At 44.3% G+C, this 7,853-nt stretch overlaps 2 pseudogenes; both read left to right on the forward strand.

Moving 5' to 3' along the window:
• Positions 1–7,247, forward strand: part of LOC142106613 (uncharacterized) — a 99,999-nt pseudogene extending 92,752 nt beyond the window's left edge.
• On the forward strand, positions 5,390–5,499 carry LOC142108046 (U2 spliceosomal RNA; annotated as a pseudogene).
• Positions 7,248–7,853: the final 606 nt, after the last annotated feature.

The raw sequence follows: 7,853 nt of genomic DNA on the forward strand, positions 1-7,853 counted from the left end.
TACATGGGGAAATACGGTAGATAGGAAGATGCAATTGTCATTAAAATTCTTGGTGGCCAATGAGGCTGTAGTTTTCACAGTTAATTACAATAGTGGTGGATGCTACAGTGCATTCTCAGATGCTTTTCAGAAGACAGCATTTGACTAGAATTCGCATAAACTAGACTTGCAGGCTTATGGTTGATGGCGTCATAAACACCTTCTTTTGTATATAAAGTTTCCCAGCACAAGAATCTACAATCATGTCTGAGCTTTCACAATCCATCTCACATAACTGACTTGGAAAACCTCTTTTCAGGATATTATTCTGCACTCTTTTTCCTCTTTCCTAATAAAGAGGAAAAAAATGTAATACATCTAAGGAGATGCTTTTTGACTTATTTGCAAAGGGTTTGTAAGTTATAAAATTTGAATAGATTGTTAATGTTCGGCGACCAGATGCAATTTGATAATTACAGGTGATTCAGTTATCCCAAAGTAAGTGGTGTAGGCCAATAGTTCTTGTTCCAAAAACGGACAGGGGTGAGAGACTTTCTATTGACTTTTGGAAGGTCAATGTAGTGTCACAAGATCAGGGTACAGATGCCGTCTCTTGGGGTCGATAAGCACTTTTCCCACAGCCATAAAAAGTCACAGCAGTCCAATGTTCTGCTACAACTAGCCTCAGCTAATTTTATTAAAGAGGAAAGCAAAATAAAACAACAAATAAATGATTGGAGAATTCCCCTCAAAGTGTAGATTCCGGGTGCAATTATGCATTTGCCTGTTGTCTGACTGGCAGGTCAAAGACTCGAAATGGACCTGATTCATAACAGGAAACCCATTATTATTGGAAAATTGTCTTTTCGAGACTAAAAAATTTCCCTGGAGTTTAAAACCCATAGGTCAGAAATATGGAACTTACCTTCAGTCCATTAATGACTATGCTAGTTCTACTGTCACAATAGTTTTATATTTTGATGCTTCATTCACTGACATAAGTAGTTTTTACAGTCAACATGAAAAATGAGCGTATCACGGAAAACACAGGAATGGTTGGAATTCTTTGTAATTTGCCTGGTTTAGCTCCATCCACCATGGTGGTGTGTAGTCTTAAGGGGTGAAGGGGTTTATTAGAGAAAGGAGTTTGGGGTTTCTCTGCTTATATCCCCAGGTCGCTTTTCTCCGGATAGGTACCAGGCAAGATTGACAGGAAAAGATGTTGTTAGCTGACAAGGAGAAATCAGAATAGAAATGGACAAAGGATACCAGGATACCAGTATTGACTGAGAAACATTTATAGCTGGATACCAGGATCTGCAGAATAGGAATAGATACAGAATACCAACAATACACAGAAGCCAAATAATCCAGTAGCCTAGCAGGCTACAGGACATGAAGATCTGACACCATATTGCCCCAATATGTGACCTAAACTGTCTAGAGGATGAGGAAGTGTTAAAGGTAAGCAGCCAATAGGTGAATAGGGAAATCTATAAAGGACAGTTCTGCGCATTCTCAGACCCGAAATCGAATATGGCGCTAACCATCGGAAGAACGCAACGTTACAACTGTGGAAGGGGAGTGAGTAGGAGGAGGCCAGGCCTGTGCACCAGTCCTTGGTAAGTCAGCTGAAGGGTCTGATGCGTGACAGTACATTTGCAAATCAAGAAAATATGTATTTGAGAAAAGTACTAGTTAATTGTATGAATGGTGCTGTAGAGCTGCATATAGAGTAGAAAGAAACTTTGAATAAGACCCCTGTCCCTAAGACAAAAAATAATCTATGGTTGTTCATAAGTATGGCATGGCTCATTACTCATTTCTGAAGAATGTTAAAGGAAAAAAATCCATCATTTGTTGAAGTGAACCCTGTAATCTCAGAAAACATTTATCTTGAGGTCTTATTTGAAAAAAAATTGATTTATCACTGCCCTTCTTGCAGACACAGGCTTCATTTTCAAGTTTAGCTCCAGTCCTATCACAGATCTAGAATGGTGTACTGCACCCAGTGCGCTATGTTTGCAGGATGCTCTTCATAAGGTAGACAAAATATTCAGTAAGTGTAGAGGAACACCTACCAGTAAAGTAGGCCATTAATGCTTTATTTGTCATTAGTTTTATTTCAGCTAGTCTTGAATGACACTCCACTTAAATGGTTAAACTCCATGAAAAATGTTAAAGCAATGTTAAACAGATTGTACTTGGTTCAACAGACTGTCTATTTTGAGTTAGTTAATCAGCCACAATCATTTTATTTGAACACAGATTTCTATTTTCCAGGCTATCGACCATGAGCACCAATGTACTGATTGCTGGAAACAAATTGTAGACAATGGACCTGATGGTTAGTGGCTGCATATGGGTTAAAGCTCTTGATTAGTAGAATAAAAAAATATATACATGTACAAAATGATATACATATATATGTAGACCTCATGTGCTGATCATCAAAACACACAATACGTTTAGACACTGGTCAAACAGCTGAAGGTCTGAATAACTTTTTATTCATTGACTGAACCAGGAGCATGTTTTTAAAACTGAACCTGGGTCTCATTTGTCTATGTTCTATTTGTATCTACTAATATACCTCAGTCCATGTATGGGAGATTGCATTTATATGGCATTAATTATCTACTAACATCACTACATCTTTCTTTTTTTCCAGTGGAACGAACACCAGGGGGTAAATGTATCAATCTCCGGTTTTGTCAACTGGCGGGAGTTCGGCGAGACGACAGCTAAAATTTAAAGCGGCGCTGCCTTCTAAAGGGAAGTTTCCTTTTACTAGGCAGCGCCGCTTTAAATTTTAGCTGTCATCTCGCCGAACTCCCGTGAGTTGACAAAACCGGAGATTGATACATTTACCCCCAGATTAGTGGTGCTAAGCTGATTACTATTTTGGAAACAAAAAGACATTTCAAATGACAAGATCATTAGAAAAAATGTTTGTTCCATGTATATTTATATTTTGAAACAGGCACGCTTTAGATGATGCACACATGACAACATCTTGTTTTTTTACTTTTTTGTCAGGATGGCAAAGTACCTCCTAACACAAATTTCCTCACACTTTCTTGTGACCCCAATGTTGAGTTAACAGATAAGAACTTCCTAGTCACCAAACAACTTGCTCAACATCTGTCACACTGCATAATAAACAACTCAGGTTTAAATACTTTACACTCCTCCTACAGCCCTAGCTTGATGGACAGGTGACATTCCCACCTGGTCTTTATAGAGTAGTCCTCTTCAGGTGCTCTGCTTGATCAGTCTCACTGCAGACACACCCTGCTGCTGTTAGCTGTGGAAAAATACCTCTAAGCCACTTCAAAATATGTAAGTTTATTTATTTATTTGAACATTGCTCTTAATATTTCCTTCAATATACTGGTACATAAATATACATGTATACATATTTATGGAACTTGGAATATACAGTCCTGTGTATATGAGCAATTTTGTTTTATGTCAATGATGTGTTAATCATCATCATCATTTATTTATATAGCACCACTGATTCCGCAGTGCTTTACAGAGAACTCACTCACATCAGTCCCTGCCCCATTGGAGCTTACAGTCTGAATTCCTTAATATACACACACAGACAGACTAGGATCAATTTTGATAGCAGTCAGTTAACCTACTAGTATGTTTTTGGAGTGTGAGAGGAAACCGGAGCACCCGGAGGAAACCCACGCAAACACAGGGAGAACATACAAACTCCTCACAAAAAAGGCCATGGTTGGGAATTGAACTCCAGCACTGTGATGCAGAAGTGCTAACCACTTAGCCACCGTGCTGTTAATAAACATTCCTTTTTAGAATGATTATTTCTTGATTAGTAAACTCTACCGACTCAGGAATATCTACAGGAAAGGGCCAAAAGGAGTTTGTATAGTATTAGTTGCTATAGTTGGCATTGAAATTAGTATTGGAAAATCAGCACCAAGAATTGGGATCCCTTTCTTTAATAAGATATCTTATCACATGCAAGATTTAATGCCAGTGATTACGCAGGAAACATTATGGTCAGAGTCAAAGCCATGGGTGTGGTTCACAATATAATTAGAGATATGAACTTTGGTTAGTACATGTGAGGATACCGGGTTTAACATAACTTTCTGGGCCGCACAGCTGGCCTATCCGGTACCTATTCAAGGTTCAACATCACCCAGGCAAATATCCGAAAATAACACAAATAAGTTTATTTAACAAAATGGTAGCACAAAACAGCAATAAACAGATGTACATAAAAACTTGAAACACATAACACTACACTACAGTCTGGCACAGACAACATACAGGGTATAATGAAAACACCTCACCCATATCCTTGTTACTTTCAGGGACTGCTGCTTCTCTCCTTTAAGACTACCAGCAAACGTAGTGGCCTTAAGTCACTGTCACTCTGCTTTCGGCGGACACACAGCTCCCCAAGACCTGGAGAGGTAGATCAGGGCACGGCAGTACTCAAGGGACCAATTGTCCCTTTCCTGTCAGGGGCAGACCTTAATACAGCTAAATGCTAGCCTGACCTCAGCTATCACTCTTAAGTGAATGCCAATTTGCTGTCTTCTCTAGCAGTATTTTAAGCACAGAAATGACCTCATCAGCAATTCCAGGATCGGCCTGTTTGGTCCTTTTTCTATGTTTACCTTTTCACAAGTAAATATACATGCAAGATGATAACAGATGATTAACTCCTGATTTAATTAGGACAGGTATTGTTATGCGACTATACAGCAGGAAAGACCACACTCCAGACACTTACATTTGAATACACAATGCCTTCCTCTGTAATTAAACATAGAGCTCTGTTTGTGGACACATTTCCTATGCTCCCACACATAGATCAAAAGCTAAAGGAAGACAGGAGACCCCCTGGTGTGATGTACATTCATACAGGACTGGTGGACAATAAATCCTTTTGCCTAGACTGAAACACCTCATTACCTCACAGTACACAAGTACAGGTTGTAACAGTTACTGGAGACAAAGAGGCTATGTTCAACATACATAAGGATGAAAACATGGACTTCAAACAAATACATAATAACAAATAACACATAAACATGATCGACTGCAATCTAAGGGTCTGGTAGATTAAGAGACATCAAAAGCACACATTTTGGTAGACACTGGAGCAGGCACACAATAATCTGCAAACTGGATGTTCAATGAACCTTGCTGATAGAGCAGCTACAGATTGCCTCAGTTTGTGACAGTTAAGTCCTATTAACAGGGAAAGAATGTAATCGGCTGTTAGGGGTTAATGATAATATTTCCACCCTGGGGGTTAGATAAGCTTAGTACACCTCCTATAAAGGCTTATCATTTTGGTTCTTTTCCCAGCCACGGGTAGGTCTTTTTGTTGGTGCTTGTCTGCTTTAACACTTTTGATCTGATCGCTTCTCTTCCTTTTGGCTAAGATCAAGTGTAGTATCTGTTCTTATCAGTTTACCAACTACCCGGTGGAGGTTATGCTGATTGTGGCTCATCCATAGCGCATTCTAACATCGGTGAGGGGCTGATGTAGACTCTGCTGCATGGTGCACTTGTCTCACTCCTGCCCAGTAGACAGAACCTGATTGGGGCTCATCGATAGCACAATCTAACCCTGGTGAGGAACTGTTTGAGACTTGTGTTACCCGATCGAAGCCGGCCAGGAGCAAGAAGACGACTGCGAGGAAGATCGACTCCGGGGAAGAAGCGCTGCTGACCCCTTCCTGCCGGGAAGAAGATGCCGGGAGCAAATCCAGCTGAAGAAGCCTTCCTCTCCTCGGGACCTGCTCCAGCGGAAGAAGCGCCTCCTCTTCAGCGGAAGCCCCTGCTCCTCTCTGGCCAGCGGGAGGATACCTGCACTGCTCCATCCACCCCAAAAGAAGATCGCCCTCCAGACCAGCCTCTCTGCCCCAGGAAGAGCCAGGAAGATGGCCTCAGCTGCTGCAGCTCCTGCCTCCACCCCTGCTCCTGCCCCTGGGAAGAAGGGAGGAAAGACCACCGCACCAAAGCCTTTTTCCGTGGCCGGAACCTCTGCCTCCACTGCCCCTGCTACTGCTGGACAAGGGAAGCTCAGCCAGGACACCCCCCAGAAGACTCCCACTCTGGAACCCTGGATGAGGCAGACCATCGTCCTGAAGTTGAAGGAGGTGGAAGGAAGGGTCCCAGACATGACAGCTGAGACTTTCGGGAAGATGATCCTCGACTAGGGCTTCTCCAAGGCTGAAACCCTCAGCGTGCAGAACTACCTGAAGGGGATCTGGTACATCACCTTCGCCTCCATTGCCATCTGTAACAGGTACTGGGAGGCAGTGAAGACTGCGAGGCCGGAGTCTCCCTTCTCCCGCTTCGTGGGGAACTGCCCCATCCAGAGAGAGGAGAGAAGAGTCACGGTCTCCATGAGGAATCCTCACACCCCTGGTAAAGACATCGCTACCTTCCTGAGCCGCTTCTGCTCCATGATCAAGGACCCCTCCAAGATCCTGGATGCCAACGGTTTCTGGACAGGCAAGTGGTCCATCATTATCAGGCTGAGGAAAGACAACTCTGCAACTGACGGTCTCCAACCCCTGCCATCATGCTTCACCCTGGGCGGCTCTGCCGGCCTTCTCCACTATGCAGATCAGCCTAGGAACTGCAGGAAGTGCAGTGAAGCTGACCACATGGCGAGAAGCTGCAAAGTTTCAGCCTGCAGGAACTGCAAGGTGGTGGGGCACGAGACCAAGGACTGCCCACAAAAACTGTCCTGCAACCTCTGTGGCTTGGCCAGCCACATCTACAGGGACTGCCCCCAGAGGGCCAGAACCTACGCTGCAGCTGCCGGGAATGGACTGTCGGAAGGTGGGCCTGCCCCTGCACTGCAGCCAAAGCCAGCCCAGAGGAAGCAACAGAAGCCCATACCGCAGCCACGAGTTGGTAAGAACGCTTCCACCCCTCCTCTTCCCACCCCCTTTTCAACTTCCCTTCCACCTCCTTCCCTCCCTACCCCTGTTGTGACAGCACCTCCCTCCTGTCCCGCTGTCACAACACCCCCTTCCTCCCCATCCCGCTCCCACCCGCTTCCTACCATCACCCCTCCCCCTGTCGCAACCCTCCCCCCTCACTCCCCTGTAGTAGCACTAACCCTCTCCACCGCTACTGCAGCTCCCTCCCTTTCCCTGGAATATTTTCACCCTCTTGTCTCTGCAGGTAAAGAGAACAAGCTAAGGAGGAAGCGGAAAGAGCTAGACAGCCCAGCTGGCGACTCTGACCCTTCCAAGTAAAAGGCGGTCGAGCTCTAAGAGGAGGCCCTTGAAGAGATGGTGGATGAGTTGCTGGATTCCGAGCAGGAGGAGGAAAGGGAGGAATACCTACAGCTGCCCCACATCTGCCTCTATGACCAGCTTAAGGAGAGAGGTCTGCTCCCACCCGATGGGGACACGGGCAGACCGGACCAAGTCCCATCGGACAAGGAGGGTAACTAATGTATTGACTGTGCTAACATTCTTTTTACTCCAAACTAATGGCTAATTTTTCCTCTTTTTACCATTAATGTGAGGAGTGTGAAGGATAAGATTAGACGTCAGTCCGTGTTCACCTTTCTTGACAGTCAGAAATTTGATGTTTACATGTTACAGGAATGTTCTCTCCCTTTCTCTAGTTCCTACAGGCATCTGGGTAGGCAGTGGTCTCACGGGCCCTCCTATTGGTCTGGGGGGGTGACTGTAAGTCTGCAGGGGTCGCCATTCTTATCAGGGGAAGCCTCTTCACTCTAGATTCCGTTCAGGAGTTTGTCTGCGGCAGATTGCTTATCGTAGATGGCTCTTGGGTGGGTGAGCCTATCAGGCTTATCTGTGTGTATGCATCCCCGGGTAAGAATGAGCATTTGA

This window comes from Mixophyes fleayi, chromosome 11 (assembly GCF_038048845.1).
Source record: "Mixophyes fleayi isolate aMixFle1 chromosome 11, aMixFle1.hap1, whole genome shotgun sequence".
In the NCBI taxonomy this organism is placed as follows: Eukaryota; Metazoa; Chordata; class Amphibia; order Anura; family Limnodynastidae; genus Mixophyes; species Mixophyes fleayi.